The 19,282-nt window shown below is 41.8% G+C and overlaps 11 non-coding genes across 11 annotated transcripts; 5 read left to right on the forward strand and 6 right to left on the reverse strand.

Annotated features, from left to right (window-relative positions):
• Nucleotides 1-1,592: 1,592 nt before the first annotated feature.
• TRNAH-GUG (transfer RNA histidin (anticodon GUG)) lies at nucleotides 1,593-1,664 on the reverse strand. Its single transcript has one exon. It is a non-coding gene; the product is annotated as a tRNA-His (tRNA).
• A 6,711-nt stretch (nucleotides 1,665-8,375) lies between these two features.
• TRNAG-CCC (transfer RNA glycine (anticodon CCC)) lies at nucleotides 8,376-8,446 on the forward strand. The gene has a single exon. It is a non-coding gene; the product is annotated as a tRNA-Gly (tRNA).
• Nucleotides 8,447-11,050: 2,604 nt separating this feature from the next.
• Nucleotides 11,051-11,123, reverse strand: TRNAV-CAC (transfer RNA valine (anticodon CAC)). Its single transcript has one exon. It is a non-coding gene; the product is annotated as a tRNA-Val (tRNA).
• A 1,218-nt stretch (nucleotides 11,124-12,341) lies between these two features.
• On the reverse strand, nucleotides 12,342-12,414 carry TRNAK-CUU (transfer RNA lysine (anticodon CUU)). The gene has a single exon. It is a non-coding gene; the product is annotated as a tRNA-Lys (tRNA).
• A 241-nt stretch (nucleotides 12,415-12,655) lies between these two features.
• TRNAK-CUU (transfer RNA lysine (anticodon CUU)) lies at nucleotides 12,656-12,728 on the reverse strand. The gene has a single exon. It is a non-coding gene; the product is annotated as a tRNA-Lys (tRNA).
• A 1,033-nt stretch (nucleotides 12,729-13,761) lies between these two features.
• On the forward strand, nucleotides 13,762-13,834 carry TRNAK-CUU (transfer RNA lysine (anticodon CUU)). The gene has a single exon. It is a non-coding gene; the product is annotated as a tRNA-Lys (tRNA).
• Nucleotides 13,835-14,113: 279 nt separating this feature from the next.
• On the forward strand, nucleotides 14,114-14,186 carry TRNAK-CUU (transfer RNA lysine (anticodon CUU)). Its single transcript has one exon. It is a non-coding gene; the product is annotated as a tRNA-Lys (tRNA).
• Nucleotides 14,187-14,521: 335 nt separating this feature from the next.
• TRNAK-CUU (transfer RNA lysine (anticodon CUU)) lies at nucleotides 14,522-14,594 on the forward strand. Its single transcript has one exon. It is a non-coding gene; the product is annotated as a tRNA-Lys (tRNA).
• A 944-nt stretch (nucleotides 14,595-15,538) lies between these two features.
• TRNAV-CAC (transfer RNA valine (anticodon CAC)) lies at nucleotides 15,539-15,611 on the reverse strand. The gene has a single exon. It is a non-coding gene; the product is annotated as a tRNA-Val (tRNA).
• A 463-nt stretch (nucleotides 15,612-16,074) lies between these two features.
• TRNAV-CAC (transfer RNA valine (anticodon CAC)) lies at nucleotides 16,075-16,147 on the reverse strand. Its single transcript has one exon. It is a non-coding gene; the product is annotated as a tRNA-Val (tRNA).
• Nucleotides 16,148-18,153: 2,006 nt separating this feature from the next.
• TRNAH-GUG (transfer RNA histidin (anticodon GUG)) lies at nucleotides 18,154-18,225 on the forward strand. Its single transcript has one exon. It is a non-coding gene; the product is annotated as a tRNA-His (tRNA).
• The last annotated feature ends 1,057 nt before the right edge of the window (nucleotides 18,226-19,282 follow it).

Raw genomic sequence — 19,282 nt, forward strand, 5'->3', positions numbered from 1 at the left:
GGGCAGGGCATATTTCTAGTGAAAGGGATGCGGGGTGAATCACAGGGAGAGGAACTCAGACACACACCAATATGATGCATAAGCTGGTTCATTTTATTTCAGGCTCAGCAGCTGTATTTATAGGATGTATGATTACACAATCTTGGAACATGTTTTTCTTCAAGCACAGTTACACTTTAACCTAATTCCTGGCTCATGATGTTTTCATTAAACATTTATCTCCTTATTAAGCAAGTTCTGTTAAAGAATGTCTCTTTAGATTGTTCTGCAAGATATTCTGTCCATGTTTGTGTAGGATATACATTGTTCTTGACATTCCTAAATCCTGTTTACTTATAGATGAATTCTTCATGACCCTTGCTTAATGCCACATAGGCCACCACAAAGGGAGTTGTGAAGAAGAAAATGTATGTATGTCTCCACCTGAAGAACACAGACAGAAGATACAATTTACTAAGTTTCAAGTGAACCCACTAGAAAGTGGGGTAGTTAGGTAGCAAAGTGGATAGAGCACCTGGAGTCAGGAGGACCTGAATTCAAATGTAGTTTCAGGCAATTACAACTTATATGTGTCTGAATAAGTTACTTCACCCTGTTTCTCTCAGTTTCTTCATCTGTAAAATGATCTGGAAAAGGAACTAGCAAACTACTCTCATATCTCTGTCAAGAAAACCCAAAATGGGGTCACAAAGAGTCTGAAATGACTGAACAAGAACTTATAAAAGTTCTTATAAAAACAACTGGAGAGAAGGGGAAATGCCTCATCGTTATCTTTCAGTGGTTAGTCCTGATTTCAACACAAATGAATTATGCTTCAGTTCAAACCCACATCCATTACCTAGGATAAAATGTTTTTCATTTCCCCTAGGGTGTCCTTGAAGCCTGTTAAGAAATGACTGGGCAATCCTACCCAAAAAAGATTTGGAGAAACCTTAAAATGAAAATACAATGATCCTCATCATCAAGAACTTGTTGAGGATGAATTGTACAGGCAAATGAGTCACAATATTTGAAAAGATCAATTTAATTTTTGCCTAGTGTCAAAATAGATAGAGTACCAGGCCTGGAGTAGAGAAGACTTTTCCTGATGACAAATCTGGCCTCAGACACTTACTAGCTGTGTGACCCTGGGCAAGTTATTTCACCTTATTTGCCTAAGTTTTCTCTTATCTGTCAAATGAATTGGAAAAGGAAATGGCAACCCACTCCAGAGGTTTTGCCAAAAAAGCCACAAATGGGATCACAAAGAGAATCAGACATGATCTAACAACAATAAATTTAAAAAATTTAACATGGCAGGAAATGTAGGTGATAGAAAACAATGTATATAAATAAAACAAAAAACAAAGAGATCGATCTTTGGAAGGATCTAAAAACAACAATGTTACAAATTAAAAAAAATTATTATGAAAACTGAGCTCTATAAATCTAGGTGAAGTACTTCAGCCAAGGATCATGGAATGAATGATGCCTGGCTCTGACCTCCTACATACACTGACTACACTTGCTTTACTGTAGCTCTTTGTAACTGGTGTGTGATTGATGGCCTTTAGGTGCCTACTATTGACCATGAATAAAAAGAAAGTTACCCTTGCCGTGACTCGGATTCGAACCGAGGTTGCTGCGGCCACAACGCAGAGTACTAACCACTATACGATCACGGCCTGCCACGAAACGGGACGATGTTCTTCCTTTCAACTGACTCTTTTAACAAGATTCAAACTTGACTTCCCAAGGAAATTGTTTTGTGGAGGAAGGAGCTATTCTATTTTGCTTTCTTTTTTTTTTTTGATGGCACCTCCTTCTCTCACTGTAATCTAAACTTATATCCGAATGGAGTTCAGCTTGGAGAGTCCGCTGTGATACCGAGAATACAGCTTCTTTCCAGAGCAATTAAGCCAATGTCTCCCACTGTATCTGGAGCCATCACCAGTCTTCCTGACCCATGTCTGGCCGCTGGACTCAGATCACCCTGGAGGAGAGAGTGAGGCTGATGACTTTGCACAACTCTGCTTCACTTAAATCCAATTCATTTGCAAGTCAGGAAATAACTCAAGAAAATACAACAGAAATACTTTTGTTCACAAGACCACACCCTCAAACACTTCTCTCCTTTGTCTCTCTTCCTCTTCTTATCCCCATACAATTTATCTCCTAACACTGATATTTTCCAATTGATCTGAAAGACAGATTATTTTCCTGGGTCACCCGTCATGAAGCTGTCCGGGAACAGTAGCAATGCACACTAGGCTTCCTAGTTGAGAGTCAACCAATGGACTGGAGGAAGAATGAGACTGACCCTTGGTCTGCTCCACACTGTTCTTTCTTGTACCTTCCTGAGCAAAGCATAGTAAATGAACAAAAATTGAAGAATGAAACTATATGAAATCTGGAGCCACCTGAACCACCACCAACAAAAAATGGGGTGAAGAGATGGGCTGGTTCATTTTGTTTCTATTCAAATTTAAGTTACTGATTAGCCATTTAGGTCACTAATATTTCCCTCTTCAAAACCAATCAACTCATTCATAGTGTGAAACTGACTCCCTAAGGTACCCGTGGGGTTAAATTGGAAGGGAGCAATTCTGTGTGTGGCCCAAGGATTGTCCATCCCAATCCTTAAAACCGGCATTCTGTAACCACCTTGTAATCATTTTGTACACATAAAGTATATGTTCATTCAACTGGGGTTTGACCTGGGAACGTGCATACTGGATGTGCCTGCTTCTGGAAGGTCCTGAAGATGGCATTGTTTGAAGGGGTCAGGCTTTTTTCTTCCCAGCATGAACTGGTTTTCTATTTCCAGCCAGCTTATGTACTGATGAAGAGAAGCCCTTCATGGTTGACTGTTGGATTAGAACTAGAACAAAAGACTCCCATGGGAGAACAACTCTAGTTCTCTTTTCTGCCAGCTGATCCCAGGAAGATATGCTGTGGGCCTCTGGGTGATGAGGCTTCAGGCTCTCCTTACCCATTCCATGCACTGACCCATAAACACCAGTCACTTTTATTTTCCCATTTATATTTATTCTTTCCTGATCATAAGTTATCCTTTGGGAGTTTTCAAAGTTCTGGAGTGGGATGGGCCAAAAATGAGGGAGTTCAGTGAGAAGTGAAGTTCTCAGGTCCTAAGTAGATCACAGTCAGACAGATAACAGACTTGAAAGAGATGGTCTCTGAGATACACTCTAATTCTTAAATCTTGACATACTTGAATGTCTGGATCTGGAACTGTGCCTGTTATTTCACTCTTGGTCATGTTTGTGTTTTTCTTTGCTGCTGAAGGGCAAAGAGGGGAGAACAACACAAAGGTTTCTGAGACAAGAGATAGGAATCCCTTCAGTCTAAGTAATACTGACTTTTCTCCTTAGCTTCCAGGGGGAGTGGATTTAATCTACAATGTGCCAAAGAGCAAGAAGAGATTAAACGTTTTTTTTTATTTCTGGAAAATTGGCATCACAGAAAATTCAACATAAAGGGAATGCTTCTTCCTGGTTTCAAATTACTTGTGAGGTAAAAGTAATACAATATTACTAAAACCACCTGTAAGCTGGACCTTTTAAGACCAAGTTCAACACCTGAGACTTGTTGATAGGGACCTCTTTACACTGTTTTATGAATAACAAAGCTTCTGAGCATTTTTTTCTTTTTTTATTGTTTCTAACTTTAAGGACCAAATGAAAAAGTAAACTAGACTTGATCAGACCCAATTCAGTTGTTTGGAAAGGAATATGCTTGGCTATTTTATGCTGAAGCAACTTCTTCACCCACTACCAAAATGCTTCTCTCGAAGCATAAACTTTTCTTCTTGTCTCTTCCCATCCCAGCTCACTCTTCAGGGAAAGGCACTAGATTCTCAGTTCTACTCTCTCTCCATACCATTCTGCCCCAGCAGTGTAGTTTTCCTGCTTCCTAAGACATCTTGAGGATGATGTATCCTGAACCCCATCAGATCATGCATTTTAGTCCCCACTGAGATGGTCTTTGTGGGTGTGGTAATCTGCTTTTTCCTATAAAGGCAATATATTTATTGAGCTTCAACTAAACACAAAACTTGTGTATGCTAGGTGTTAGGGAACCAGAGTAAATATCAAATAGTGCCTAACTTCATTGAACTCCTGGGGAGATACCAAATGCAAGCAAGGGGATCTCCAGTATATACAAAGAAATGCAAAGTAATTTGGTGAGGCAGTGGAAGTGATAATACTGGGATCCATGAGCCACAATGAGACATGTAGGCAGAAGTCTTTCATAGGAGGTGACACAGGAGCTTTTCCTGGAGGGAAATTGGGGATTCTGGGGTATCTAAGTGAGGAGGGATTGCTCTGTAGTCAGTGGATACCACTTATGCCAAAGCACAAAGACCAGAGATGGTCTGTTGTAGAAATGCAACTTAGCAGGACATGGACTGAGATCAGAGCAAGGATAGGAGAAAGTAATATAAATAGGACTGGAAGGGTATCAGGGGCTGAGGCTTCAAAAGCTAGGCTGACGGTTTTGTAGGCAGTAGAGAACCATGTTCACTATATTGAAGAGTTTGAGTAGGGAAGTAATAAAATTGAGCAGAAGCTTGGACTATTTTGTTGACAAAGGAATCAATCAGAATCTCCTGGTGGATGCTCATGATCTCAGTCAATGTATGCTTGCTTAAAGATTGAACAAAGGGTCAGCTAGGTGGTGAAGGAAGACCTGAGTTCAAATTTGACCTCAGACACTTAAGCTGTGTGACCTTGGACAAGTCACTTAACTTCATTGCCTTGAAAAAACCTAAAATTAAAGAAACATTGAACAAGGCTTTTGAATAGAAAGAGCTGCCCACTTAACAAAATTTAAAAGGATAAACAACTAGTTATAGTTCTCTCTCTCTCTCCTTGCTATCTCTTCTTTGAACCAAGTGGGAACCCTGTAAACTTTATTTTGCATTTCTTTGGATGGGTAGATGGGAAGTTTCCTCCCTATCCCCCTCTTCAGCAGCAGTTATCACATCCACTATAATCTGACTTGATAGGTAAACATGAGATTGAATCTCAAGCTGCTTTTTTCTGCTTTGCTTTCTTTACTGAGCATGAGTAACCCAGTAGTTATTAAGAAGGCTATTACTTGATCTTTAGAGGTCCAGGGTCAATGAGAACTCTGATGACTGATTGTCCAATAAGAGGTGTTTGTACAGCTGTGAGGTTCTTAGCATTGGTGACAGCTGTTGTGCCTGCTGGAATAGCTACAAATTATGGACGTTCCTTGAATTGTGGCTCCTACAAGAGAGACTGAGATTTAAAAAAAAAAAAGATTTTTTTTTCCAGCAGTCTGCAAGTTTTTCTTATCCCTGTGGAGAATATAAGAGGGACAGTATATAACAGTTTTTATATTAAGTATGAACAATTTTGTTTTTGATTATCTTAGGGTTTAAGCATTTGTTTTGTAGTGGAAGAAATATTTAGAAGCCCTATTCTTGATACCTACTCTCAGATTGAATAACTTTCTCAGAAAGCATGTCACTAACTTCCACTTGGGAAAGAAAGACTTAGATATGACCTTTACCTAAGTTTTGTTTGAGATTTTCACTAGCAGTTCTTCTCTTTGATGGGGGGGCATCAAAGGGAGTGAGCCAGTGAGCATGATTCTCTCTTTTAGAAACTGGGGTACTCTAGGACTTAACCCATTTGGTGACCAGAACTGGGTGCTTTGCTGAATAGGGTACCTTCTAGAAAACATTCAACATTTTGAGGTTAGCTGGTACAAGGATGAGGCAAGGGAAAATTGTTCAAAAAAGGAGAGCTGAGTCCCAAAATATCGACTGCCCATGGTGGCCCTTAAGTGACCACCTATAATAGGAATCATGAAGAGCAATCAGCAGATCCTACCTTTATATCCTTGCTAAAAAGCAAATAGTCAAGGGCCTTGGCACAAGATCAGCTCCAGGGGAAGTACCTCATATGAAGGTGGGGTTCTCTGATTAACCCTATTCATTATAAAATAGAGTTTAAGCAGCACTGAGGGGGAGGGGGAGAGGTTGGCAACCAGGTAGGCTAAGTGACCAGTTTAATCAAATGTTGATCAAGTTCCTTTGCACTAACTGTCCTGGTTTCCACACACAGTCTCAATATATCTTTTGTCTATTTAACTCCAGCAGTAAGGGGCAGGAGACAATGCTTCCTTTATTTTTTTAGAATTGTTACAAGCATAGATAATCCTTAATTCATTTCAATAAAGATTTATTAGATAAGCTTGGAATACAAAATAGGGACAACCTAGAGTCTTTGCCCTTAGAGATCTTACTATCTGATGTCAGAGAGACAACAGCAAGCAAATATATACAAAACAAATTCTATATATATAGGATAAATAGAAATTAATTAACAGAGGGGAGGCAAAGGAACTAAGAGAGGATGGGGAAGACTTCCTATAGAAGATAGAATATTAGTTGGGCTTAAAGGAAGCCAGGTAGTCAGGAATTTGAATGCATTCTTGGCTTGGGAGATGAGTGTTTTGTTTGTGGAATAACCGAGAGACCAGTATCATTGGATCAAACATTATGTGTCTTGGAGTAGGGTATAAGAAGACTAGAAAAGTAGAAAGAGGGTAGGTTATGTGAATCCTAAAACTAAAATTATAGGTTTAAAATAAAATGACAGAAAATATAGAGTTAGACATGAAGTTTTATTCTCTGGAATCTACCATATACCTATAGATGGAGACCACCTGTGCAGGATGATCACACAGAATTAAGGAAGGTAGGCATATTTATCCAAAAACAAAACTTCCTTAGTGGCCTGACCTTGAAAGTTGAACAATCTTAAATTTACTCAATTATTCTGGTTTCTTAAAGCAACCATTTTTATTTTTATTTTTATTTTTTTTAGCTTTTTGCAAGGCAATGGGGTCAAGTGGCTCCTTAAGGCCACACAGCTAGGTAATTATTGTGTCTGAGGCCCAATTTGAACTTAGGTCCTCCTGACTCCAGGGCCAGTGATCTATCCACTGCACAGTTTAGCCCACCCCAAAGCCCATCATTCTTATATAATACTATCTGATTAATTGTTATCTCTTCCTGGACTTTAAACTTTCAGACAGCAGGGCAAGTCTTCTGAGGTCACCATCACCATCTTTCTGAATTTGTAATTAATATAGGGGAGACAGTCAATGACTTCTTTCCTACTATAAAGGGAAGACTGAATATTGTTCTAAAGAAATCAGACTTTTTACCAGGGATGTAGTTTTGAAAAACTCATCATCATTATTAATGGACTTTGAATGCCAAATAGTGCATTTTATATTTGCTCCTTGAAGCAATAGGAAGTTTGCTGAATGAAAAGTGTATGTATGTGTGTGTTTGTGTGCCATGATCAGACTTGTAAAGACAAGGAAAATTACTTTAGTGGTTGAATGAAAAATGAATTGAAGTGAGGAGAGATTTGAGGCAGGCAGATCCACCAACTGGTTGTAGTAATCAAGGTGTGAAATGGCCCTGCACTAGAATAGTGGCAGTGTCAGAGGAGAAAAGGGGAGGGGTATTCGGAAAATTGTGCAAAGGTGAAATCCACAGACCTTTGCAGTTGCTTAGGTGAAGGTGGAGATAGGATATATAGTGGAGAATAAGTCCCAGGTTGTGAACCTAAGGGACTGGAAGGATGATGTTGCCTTTGATAGTAATAGGGAAAGTATGTGTGTTTGGGAGGGAGGGGGGTTAAGAGAAAAGATAAAGAGATTTGTTTTGGACATATTGAATTTAAAATGTCTACTGCACATCCAGTTCCAGATGTCTGAAAGGCACTTTAAGATCAGAGATTGGAGGTCAGTGGAGATGGGAGACTGGAAGTCAGTAGAGAGGTGGAGGCAAGATAAATAGATATGGGAGTCATTAGCATAAAGATGACAAATCCATGGGAGCAGATGAGATCATTAAGTGAAATAGTATATAGAGAGAAGAGAACCCACAAAATTCTAAGCAATAGTTTTGAGAACTTGATCTAGAGGAGTATCTAGCAAAAAAGGAAGAGAAGAATCAGTGGGATAGGTAGGAGACAAACCAGCAGAGAGGTGTCCCAAAAGCCTACAGGGAAGAGAGTTTCATCAAGAGTTAAAAAGGCTGCAGAGAGGTCAAGGAGAAAAAGAATTGAGAAAAACCCATTGAATTTGGCAACTAAGAGATCATTTGTAACTTTGAAGAGGGCAGTTTGGGAAATGACAAGGTCTTTTCATGGGTTCATAGGTTTCCAGTTGTCAGGTACCATAAAGACTAACTAGTTCAAGTTTGGTTTTATGTTGTCAGAAATGTGAAACTGAGAAAATTCAAAATTGTTGGGGAATACTCTGCCATTTTTTTCTTTTTTTGCAAAAAGCAACTTCTAAGATGCCTACAAGACATCAGTTGTAGGGCATTGGTGGTTCAGTGGTAGAATTCTCGCCTCCCACGCGGGAGACCCGGGTTCGATTCCCGGCCAATGCATTTCTTTACTTTTCCTATCACAAAGCAGTATTCCTGCTTCTTGAAATCGCTCACATCTTTGAAAATGAACTCCTTTCTTTCGTCCATCTCAACACTTTTTTCCTTGTACTTAGTAAATGTTTTAGGGCAGTTGGTACTTTCTTCTGAGGATAGGACACAGGTCCTGGAGTCAAGAGGTGTCAGACATTTAATACTAGCTGTGAGACTTTGATCAAGTTATAACCCTAATTACCTGGAATCCCTGAATTGTACCTGGTCACTGGACTCATTTGACTCCAGAGGAGAAAGTGAGGCTGGTGACTTAGCACAGCATTCCCTCACTCAAATACAATTCTTTTGCTCTTCATAGCATCACCTCCCTGACATCTGGTCTTTTTCAAGAATGAAGAACAAATATCATCCAGTCAATCACAGAGCAATCATCCCCTGCTATGGGAGGATGAGTCATTGACTCACCTGCACTTTCAATGGAAGAGGGAGAAAATGGAGAAATGAAAGCAAAGAAGTAGTTCTATCTGTTTGTTTTCTCTGGACATACTAAAGCAGCTCCATATTAACAAGAAATACTTTTATAAAAGAAAAAAAAACTACCAGAAATAATGAAACTCATTTTGGCAAAAATGCCTGACTGCTTCCATCATAGGTTACAAGAAATTCTAAATATCACATAATTAACATCATGATATCATTAATTAGAGGAAAGTGAAACTGGAAAAGGAAAGAAATTATCTTACCTAACTACAGCTCAGTTTCAGTTCTTAACACAATAAGGAATAGAGATGAACTTAAAAGGTGCTCTTTTTTTTAATCAGAGATTGTTTAAAAGTTTTTGCAAGAAGAGGATCAATGCAAGAAGGGAGACTGTCATTTCCAGGGGGGGGAAAAAACCTTACATCTGAGACCACTTGAAAGAAATCTGATATCTTGGAAATTTATTCATTTATCGAATCATTTGCTAATTGGAAAAATAGATCATTGCTTCAAGTAAATATGATCAAATTCTAAGAAACTTTCAAATGATCAGTGATCTTATGAAATATTGCTGCAAATCATAAATAAGAAAAAATGTCAAAATAACTTCAAAGTTTCACCTCAAACCCAACAAATCAGCAAAGTATTGGAATAATTCACTGTTGGAGGGATCTTAGAAGGAAAGAAAACTCAATCACTGATGATGGAGCTTAATTGCAAAATGGTTCAACTGTTTTGAAAAGTAATTTAGAATTGATGTGATCAGTCACTGAAGAGTTCCTATCCTTTAATCTCTTTTCTATGTGTATATTCTCTAAACCAAGAGAGAAAGAAAATATCAACATATACCATAATATTCATACTACAATATACTATTACATATTACAATAATTCTTATTGTAATAGAAAAAAAACCTAATCCTGGAAAAAAAATGTTGCTACAGACAATTAATGAACGGCTAATTAATGTATGACATGAATATATAGCTTTATTCCTCTGAAAGAAAAAAAGAAATTTGATGAAAGAAGGCATATATAGAACTATCCAGAAAGCAAAGAAAGGAAAGTAATACACACAATGACACAATAATGTCAATGAAAAGAACCCTCAGATGAAACCAATCTCGCCTCAGAGAACTGGTGGGAAAGGTCTTTTCTTCTGACCTTCCAAACGTAGATCTTTGCTTCACTAGCAATGTCCAGTGTGTCATGGTCACTGTCAGATCACAATTTATTGATCATGCAGGCTGCTACCATTTGCTTTTTTTCATGTGCCTATAGTGCAACAATGAAAGTCTTCAAACAGCATGTTTTTGTTATTGTTGTCGATTTAGCTATAACACTTTCAAGTTATACCCAGCAATGAAAATGTCCACCCAAAGGTTCTATAACCCTGTGAAAGAAGCTTCAGAGGAGACAGGCCTGCTTTGGGCAGGATGAAGTTGCAGGGAGGGGTGAAAGCACGAATGAACCTTCTAGTGGTTTGTAGCTGTTAGGACCTCCATTCGGGGGAAGTTAGGGGCCTTGGACTTCAGCTCAGGGCATCTGTACAGCTCACTGGATCAAAGGGGAGCCCAATGATCGATCAGCCCTAACATTTGAGTCTCTGGATAAAAAAATAATATCCATAGAATGCAGATCTCCCCAAAGAACAGAAATTGGCAAAAGATTTTCCAGACCAAAGAAAGGTGAGCAGGGTATATTTGTGTTGTTTCCATAGTGTAGTGGTTATCATGTTCACCTCACACGCGAAAGGTCCCCAGGTGGGTGGAAACAACCCTTTTGTGCCAGTCCAACTACTTTGCCCTTACAAACCTGTCCCTACCAACCTGATTCGATGAGAGCTGGGAATAATCCGGATCTCTCACTATACATCACCTCCCTTGCTTAATCTACCAGCTCACACCTGTGACTGACAAGTGACTGTCTCAATGTGGAGTGTGTCAGTCAACTAGCATTTATTAAAGGAGGGACCCAAAGGCAAAGGACAGGTCCACACTCTATTAAATGTGTACTTGGGCCCGTGGCTGCCCTGTCCTGCTTCGGATTCAGTGACAGAGACACCAAAAGTGCAGAATGAATCCACTAGATCCCTGGGTTTGCTACTTTCATCTGCAACTTGGGCCAAAGAATTGTTTCCACCCGGTTTCGAACCGGGGACCTTTCGCGTGTGAGGCGAACGTGATAACCGCTACACTATGGAAACAAGATATGAAGGTGGCAGAGGACAAGCTCCTCGGATGTGACAACTTGCCCGACCCTTTTCAGGGCTGCGCAGCCACCTTTGGAGGACGCACGCCTTCACTTGATGCCCAGAAACTGGAGCGTGCGCAGCATTTGTTCCAGAGTTGAAGCAATTCTAGAACTAGTGCTTAAAGCTTGGTCAGACATCACCTGACCCCTAATTTCCGTGACTCTGGAAGAGAGAACGTGACTGAGTACTTAGTATGTGGTTTTTAAAATTTAAATTTATTTGTTTATGATTAAAATATATGCAATTTAACATATCCATTTTAAATAAGATTTTGAGTTTCATATTTTTTCTCCTCCCTCCCTCTTCCGCTTGACCATGTCAATCATCTGATGTTACACAGGCATCACCGTGTTGAATACTTTTCCATTTTAGTCTTGTTTTGAAAGACAATCAGAACAAAGGGAGCAACCCCCCCCCCCCATAAAAACCCATAAAAAAGCATAAAACAAATTTTGAAATGGAAAATAGTATTTTTTGGTTTGCATTCAGATTCCTTAGTTCTGTTCTCTGGATGTGGATGATAGTTTCCATTACAAGTCCCTTAGAATTGTCTTTGATTATTGTACTGCTGAGAAGAGCTAAGACTATCACATTTGAACATCAGACAATGTTGCTGTTACTGTGTACAATGTTCTGGTTTTGCTCACTTCACTCAGCATCAGTTCATGCAAGTCTTTCCAGACTTTTCTGAAATGAACAGTCATGATTTCTTACAGAACGATAATACTCCATCACAGTCCATTAACACAGCTTGTTCAGCCATTCCCCGATTGATGGACATTTCTTCAATTTTCAGTTCTTTGCGTCTACGTAGAGAACTGCTATAAATATTTTTTCTGTATGTGGGTCTTTTCCCCTATAAAAGCTGGTGATTTTGTGCGACTCTCCTTTAACATCAATCCAAATCACTTCCGAGTCAAGATATCACTAGATCATCTTCAAGAAGAAAGGACACACAAGCCATTACCTGTGAAAAGTTGCTCCTGGTCTCGAAAGGAGTAGTTTGGTCATTGGCACATGCATCGTAGGCTCTCCTGTGTCTGCTTCTAATTTTTATACCTTAGTCTCTCTGTGTATCTATCACTCTCTTCTCCCTCCCAGATTATTAAACTTTCTGAATTGGGTGACTCATTCTTCAAAGAAAATGGGGGAAGGGGAGAAAAACATTTGCGCCCAACGTGGGGCTCGAACCCACGACCCTGAGATTAAGAGTCTCATGCTCTACCGACTGAGCTAGCCGGGCGACTGTATAACTGCTTTTTTTTCCCGCCTTCCTCTTAGACATTAACCCTTCATCACCATTCTTGCTAGATCGACCTTTTTAGTATCCTTTTGTCTTTTTAAAGGCCAGCTCAGGTGACAAGGCCTTGGTGAAGTCCCTCACATTGTCCCGCTGTCTCTCCCCTCCAGACCCCTCAAGTCAGAGCCAGAGTCCAGCCTGTTGGCTTATTGGTTCTTTGAAGATGGAGAAAAAAAAACATCTGCGCCCAACGTGGGGCTCGAACCCACGACCCTGAGATTAAGAGTCTCATGCTCTACCGACTGAGCTAGCCGGGCGGCCACAAGTGAATCTCCCCTCCCTTCCCTTAACCCCTGAGCTCCCTTCTTGGACTGCAGTCCCTGGTAGTGTCTTTTGGGAGATCCTTTGGTTAACTGAAGGATCAGCTGGATCTTTCACCGCCAAGGCCTCACTGAAGTGTGTCTAACCCCCAGCTTCTTTTGGTCACTTGTACGCGTTTGGAATCAATTGTCCTCTTGTCCAATCGCCAGGCACAGCTTGAGGGGACAAAACCTAACCCGGGCTGAGCCCCATTTTCGATATTCTCTGCACCTATTTTATTTGCCTGGGGCTGAAGAGCAATCGAGAAAGTTATGGGAGCTGGGAGGGCGCGTTTGCTAGGAATTGGAGTGGTCCAAAGCTAACTGGGCCCTTCCCTGTTGCCAGCTTTGGGAATGCTCCTTGGCAGGGTGAAGAGGTGGGGTGAAAAATCTAAATGAAGAATCCCATGTCCATGGGGCACAAACAGGGGACTGCAGCTGCTGGGCGGGAGTGTGTCTTCCCTCTCGTTCTTTCCATGCCCTTTGCTCCTGTGCCACCTTCCTGGACTCGCTAAGCACGAATGCGTGGTTCTTGGGGCTCAGATGCAGCCAAGCCCCTGGACCATGAGCCCTTTCACCTGTGGGGCCAGTACTTTAACTCCTTCTGAATTAAAACTTTGCTTCCAAATTTTCTTCCTATTTACAAATGAAGAGAAAAAAAGGCTGTTTCTGTTTCCCGGCTAGCTCAGTCGGTACAGCATTAGACCCTTAGTCTCAGGCTGGTAGGTTCGACCCCCACGTTGGGCACAAGTGGTTTTTTTTTCCCCTCCATCTTTAAAAGAACCAATAAGCCAACAGGCTGGACTCTGGCTCTGACTTGAGGGGTCTGGAGGGGAGAGAGCGAGACAATGTGAGAGACTTCACCAAGGCCTTGTCACCTGAGATGGCCTTTAAAAGGACAAAAGGATACTAAAAAGATCAATCGAGCAAGAATGGTGATGAAGGGTTAATGTCGAAGAGGGGGGCGGGAAAGAAAAAAAATAACATAGTCGCCCGGCTAGCTCAGTCGGTAGAGCATGAGACTCTTAATCTCAGGGTCGTGGGTTCGAGCCCCACGTTGGGCGCGGCTATGATTCCTTTTTTCCCCCTTCCCCATTTTCTTTGAAGAAATTATCACTCAACAGAAACAGTCTTTTACTCAGACACTGGTGTTTAGCTTTGGGGAGAGAGAAAGTCGGAGAGTCACAGAGAAGAGAGACGAAGGGATCTCATTTGTCACCTGAGCTGACCCTTGAAAGAACAGGAGTCTAAAAAGGACAATCTATAAGAGACTATAATCCAAGAATGGTGATGAAGGGTTAAAAGAAAAAGGGAGGGGATGAAAGAAAGATAGTGTTGCCCTCGTCCGGCTAGCTCAGTCGGTAGAGCATGAGACTCTTAATCTCAGGGTCGTGGGTTCGAGCCCCACGTTGGGCGTCCGTTTGTTTTTCTTTCCCCTTCCCCATTTTGAAGAAACAGTCACTCAACACAGTTGTGATTTTTTTCCCTTCCCCATTTTCTTTGAAGAAATTATCACTCAACAGAAACAATCTTTTATTCAGATACTGGAGATTAGCTTTGGGGAGAGAGAAATTCGAAGACACAGAGACACAGGGAGAATGGGAGGGGAGCATTTATCCCGGGAGTTGACCCTTGAAAGAACAAAAAGATTCTAAAAAAGATAATCTACCAAGGGACTGTATCCGAGATTGGTGATTAAGGGTTAAATTAAGGCGCAGAGGAGGGGTAAAAAAAAACAAATTTCTTAAGCCGCCCGGCTAGCTCAGTCGGTAGAGCATGAGACTCTTAATCTCAGGGTCGTGGGTTCGAGCCCCACGTTGGGCGCAAATGTTTTTCTCCCCTTTTTCCCCTCCTCCATTCTTGTTTGAAAAACTACTCAAGGTACTCAGAGAGGAAAAGAGGAGACAGGCAAAGAGACAGACGTTTTATTTGAAAAGCTAGTCTTCGAACTCTACAGGATTTGAGGGAATAAGAGAGCCAAACAGGCAGAGAGCCACAGACACATAGAGACAGGAGACAGAGAGAGACACACACACACAGACACACACAGAGACAGAGGAAGCAGAGAGGAAGACACACACACACACAAACACAAACACATACATAGAGACGAGAGACAGACAGATGCACACACAGAGACAGATGGAGACAGAGAGAGAGGGAGAGGGAAAGAGACAGCAGAGGAAGAGACAGACACAGACACATACACAGAGACAGGAGACAGAGGGAAAGACAAAGACACACAGGGAAAGAAACACACACAGAGAGACAGAGGGAGACAGAAACAGAGAGGAAGAGAGACACAGAGACACAGACACATACATAGAGACAGGAGTCAGAGGGAGAGAGACAGAGACACACACACAGTGCAGAGGGGATAAGCAGATGCGCATGTACCAATGCCCAAATGGTTGCTTGGGAGAGCAGGGGCAGCTTTCCCCAGGTTCTTCGTCCTTGGTTTTTGAAGATGACTAAATGCTATCTCCGGGTGCTGTCTGGCCTCGGGAGAGATTTGGGGCGAAGTGAGGCCGAGCTGCGCAGTCTGCAGCCTCTCACTTTACCAGAATCATCAAAGGCCAGGGGCAAGACCAAGTCTGACGGAGCTCCAAATGCCTTCCTCGACTCTGGAACGAGTTGGGCCGCGCACGATCCAGGAGCCCCAGGTGAGAATTAGGAGAAGGCGGACCTGAAAAAAGCCAAGCAAGATGTCACAACCCAGAAGGTTTGGCCTCTACAGAAACTTTCACCTGTAACTTGGGCCAAAGAATTGTTTCCGCCCGGTTTCGAACCGGGGACCTTTCGCGTGTGAGGCGAACGTGATAACCACTACACTACGGAAACAACTTACAGGCGAGTCCGGCTTCTACACCATGGTGGGAGTGCTTTCGGATAAGGTTTGAAGGCTGTTTGTGGCCCACTTTGGGTTTTTGGTGCCTTGGGATACTGAGCTGGGAGATGAGCCTTGGTCTGAGGTGACACCTTTATTAGATGTGAGGTCCTTGAGGGCTGCGCCTGTCCTTTGCCTTCCCTTGTGTCCCTCCTAGACAAGTCTTTAATAAATGCCAGTTGGCTGACCCACCCCATATCGGGATGGTCACTTGTCCCTCGCCTTTGGGACCTGGAAGGTTAAGACCTCCAGGAGCAAAGAAAATGCCTCGAGCAAGCGTGAGCAGGAGCAGCCAACTTCGAGCAGAGGTGCCTCGAGAGGTTGGGCTCCGGATAACTCCCAGTGCTCCCAATGAAATAGGTTGGTAGACGAAGGTTTGAGAGGGCAAGGAAACTGGTCCAAAAGGGAGACAAAACTTGTTTCCGCCCGGTTTCGAACCGGGGACCTTTCGCGTGTGAGGCGAACGTGATAACCACTACACTACGGAAACTACAACGAGAAATCCCTCCCTCCATTCTTTGGTCCAGAAAAATCTTTTACCCATTTCTTGACAGGCACAGGTATATAGATATACACATACTTACTCATACATATTTTCTCTCTCTCTGTCACACACACACACACACACACACACACACACACACACACACACACACACACGACAGATTGGGGAATTCGTTGGGTAGGGTGACTTTCCCCCCAGGAACTCGAACCTTTGGGTGGAACAGAGGACTCCCCACTGACCCAGGGAGAGAGTCTCCTTCAGAAGTCCGAGGCTTCTAACTGCCCAGTAAGGCAGCACCCCCAAAACAGACATTTCCTTCTCACCCCTCTCTGCAACTTCCCCGCTGTCCAACCCAGCCCAGTCCGCCGCTTCTCAGGTGATTTCCTCTGAAGCTTCTTTCTCAGGGGTATAGAGCCTTTGGGCAGACATTTTCAGCACACCTTGAAAGCGTTCTACCCAAACAATGAAACGACTATGTCTCAGATCTTTCAAGGACTGAAATATGGAATGCTGAGAAAATGCGTTTCTCAATAAATCTTTCATATTATGCTTTGTAAGAGAAAAGTAAGAGGTACAAAGTCATAGCAACTCATAATGGCCAGAAATCTCACGGATCACATACTCATGTTTATATTAAACATGTTCTGTATTAAGGGAAATTGCTCATTTAAAATTTAATTGGTTTAGCTGCTGACGGGGGGGGGGTGCGGAAGTGGTGGGGAGTCAAGGTATCCCCTTTCCCTTCTGATGCTCTGGTTTCTTCCCATCTCGAACTTTCCAGATCCTCGTGGGACCTGGTTGAAGGGTTCTCTCAATCATGTCCTTTAAGACTCAGGTCTTGTCTTAATCCTAGTTGGGCGGCTCTGAGGCTGATGGCGAGGAGAAGTGGGGGCAGAGGACTGTGTGAAGGTCTAGGTGAAGAGGGAGCATCTTCTCTCTCTCCTCTAGGGGCTAGAATTGTTCTCCAGGTCTATTTCATTTCCAGTCACACAGGAGTTAAGTTCTCTGGTAAAAGGTGAAAGAGAAGGAAATAAACCAGTTCTCAAGCACCTGTCATCTTTCCTTTTCCTCAAAGCATTTTCCCTAGCACCGACTGTTGCTTTTTAGGGAGGATGAAAATTTTTCAGACCATGAGAACTCAAACCCAATCAAGTTTCCATAGTTTTTGCGGCTGAACTATGTGGGAATGTGAGAGAGAAAAAGAGAGACCGAGGCAGTGAGGTCATGTGGTGAACTGAGACTATTGTATTTCCCTGTGAATGGAGAGAAGAGGCTGGGTTCTAATCACTCTTTGGGGAGAGGTTTTATTCAGAGTAAGCTAGCCACACTGAATTTCATTCATGGGAAGTGAATTTAGACCATAGCAGAAGGGGATGCCATCAGAAAGGGAAGTGATTATTGTGCTGTCAGAAATCCTGAGGGACAGGACAGTGCAATAGCATGGGAAGCCTTGCCCAACCTGAAGCTGAGTAGAAGTGAGCAGAACGAAACCATTATACACACCAAACAGCCACAACTCTGATGGACTTGATCATTTTTGCAGTACAATAACCAAAACCAGTACTAAAATACTTGTGACGGAGAATACCATCCAGATCCAAAGAAGGAACTGTAAAGTTTAAATTTAGATGAAAGTTCACAATCTTCAGTTTTTTAAAAAAAAGTTGTCATATGAAATATGTCGTTTTTCCCCCTCTATTTTTTCCTTTTCCATTTGGAGGTGATTCTTCTTTCACATGTATAATGTTGAGCATGTGGTAGATGTAGAGCCTATATTACATTGCTTTCTGTCATGGGGAAGAAGGAAGGGAGAAAAATGTAAAAAAAAAATGATCGTTGAAAGCTATTGTTACATGTGGTTGGAAAAATAAAGAAAAATAGATTAAAAGAAAGGAAAAACGACACATTTTTTTTTTCAAAAGGGGAAAGAGAATTTAAGCAATGTTAAAAGACCCAGATGGAACAGGGAGTGGCATCTTGTCTAGTGGCAAGCCGTGATCGTATAGTGGTTAGTACTCTGCGTTGTGGCCGCAGCAACCTCGGTTCGAATCCGAGTCACGGCAGTCCATGTTTTTCTTACCAACCACCTGCAGAGTTTTTTTTTGCACCACTTGGGAAACCGCAATCATAATCCACCTGAGATTTCTGGTCTATTATTCCATTTGGGATCGCAGAAGCTTCCAGCCCTAGTGTCTTCAGAGAAGACGAGACTCCTGAAAGTGAAGTCCCTTACAACACAAGCCAAAAGGCAAAGATCTCATCTTCTCAGATATCTCTAACTTCCCTCTTCTTCCTTCTGACTGGAGATGATGAAGATAAATGCAAATTTAAGAGATAGGAGTGAACTGAGTGTCCCAAGTCCACTTGAGTCTAGAACCCACCCAGGGAAGTTTTTCTCCAGCCCAAAGAAGGGCAAACACCCGAATCCAGATTCTCTGCTCCCAAGAACAAGTACCCAAGCCAGATTACCATGGTTCTGATTTGAAGTTCTAATACCTGATTCTTCTAGACTTGTAGTAAAGAGAAAGAGGAGAGGAAATATAACCGTAAAATCAATAAAAGAGGGGAAGAGTAAAAGTGGAGTAATTAAGAGTAAAAAAAAAAGAATAAAAATCCAATATGAGTGTCAATTTGTAGTATAACATCCTAGACAGATTGATTTATGTAGACCCCATGAGCATGTTTTTCTCCGCATTCCCCTCATTCCTTCTTTTGCCAATGTCTTAAAAAAAGAAGGAAATCCCACAGTGATCTTTCTTTTGCCTTGAGATAACATGGTCATACTTTTGGAGGACTTGTGTCTTTATTTTAGATTTCACTTTCAATTGGGTGAATCAATGTTTGCGTGGTTGCTTGTTGTCAGATTTTTCAGATAATGTCACCCTCTATCTAAATGTCATAGCTGATGCTTATTTATCATCTCTGGCACTACATTTTCTTATTGGTATAAGGAATAGGGTTGGATTGCATGGTCTTTGAGGCCCCTTTCTGAGTTCTAAATCTATAACTTAGGTGAGGAGTTTGGCCCCCGATATTAATTTCTTTCCTATGCCACTGTCACTTTAGCCATCAGACACAGCTAGGTGGTACAGTGCATAGTGCACCAGACATAGTCAGGAA

Source organism: Macrotis lagotis, chromosome 5, assembly GCF_037893015.1.
Source record: "Macrotis lagotis isolate mMagLag1 chromosome 5, bilby.v1.9.chrom.fasta, whole genome shotgun sequence".
Taxonomy (NCBI): Eukaryota; Metazoa; Chordata; class Mammalia; order Peramelemorphia; family Peramelidae; genus Macrotis; species Macrotis lagotis.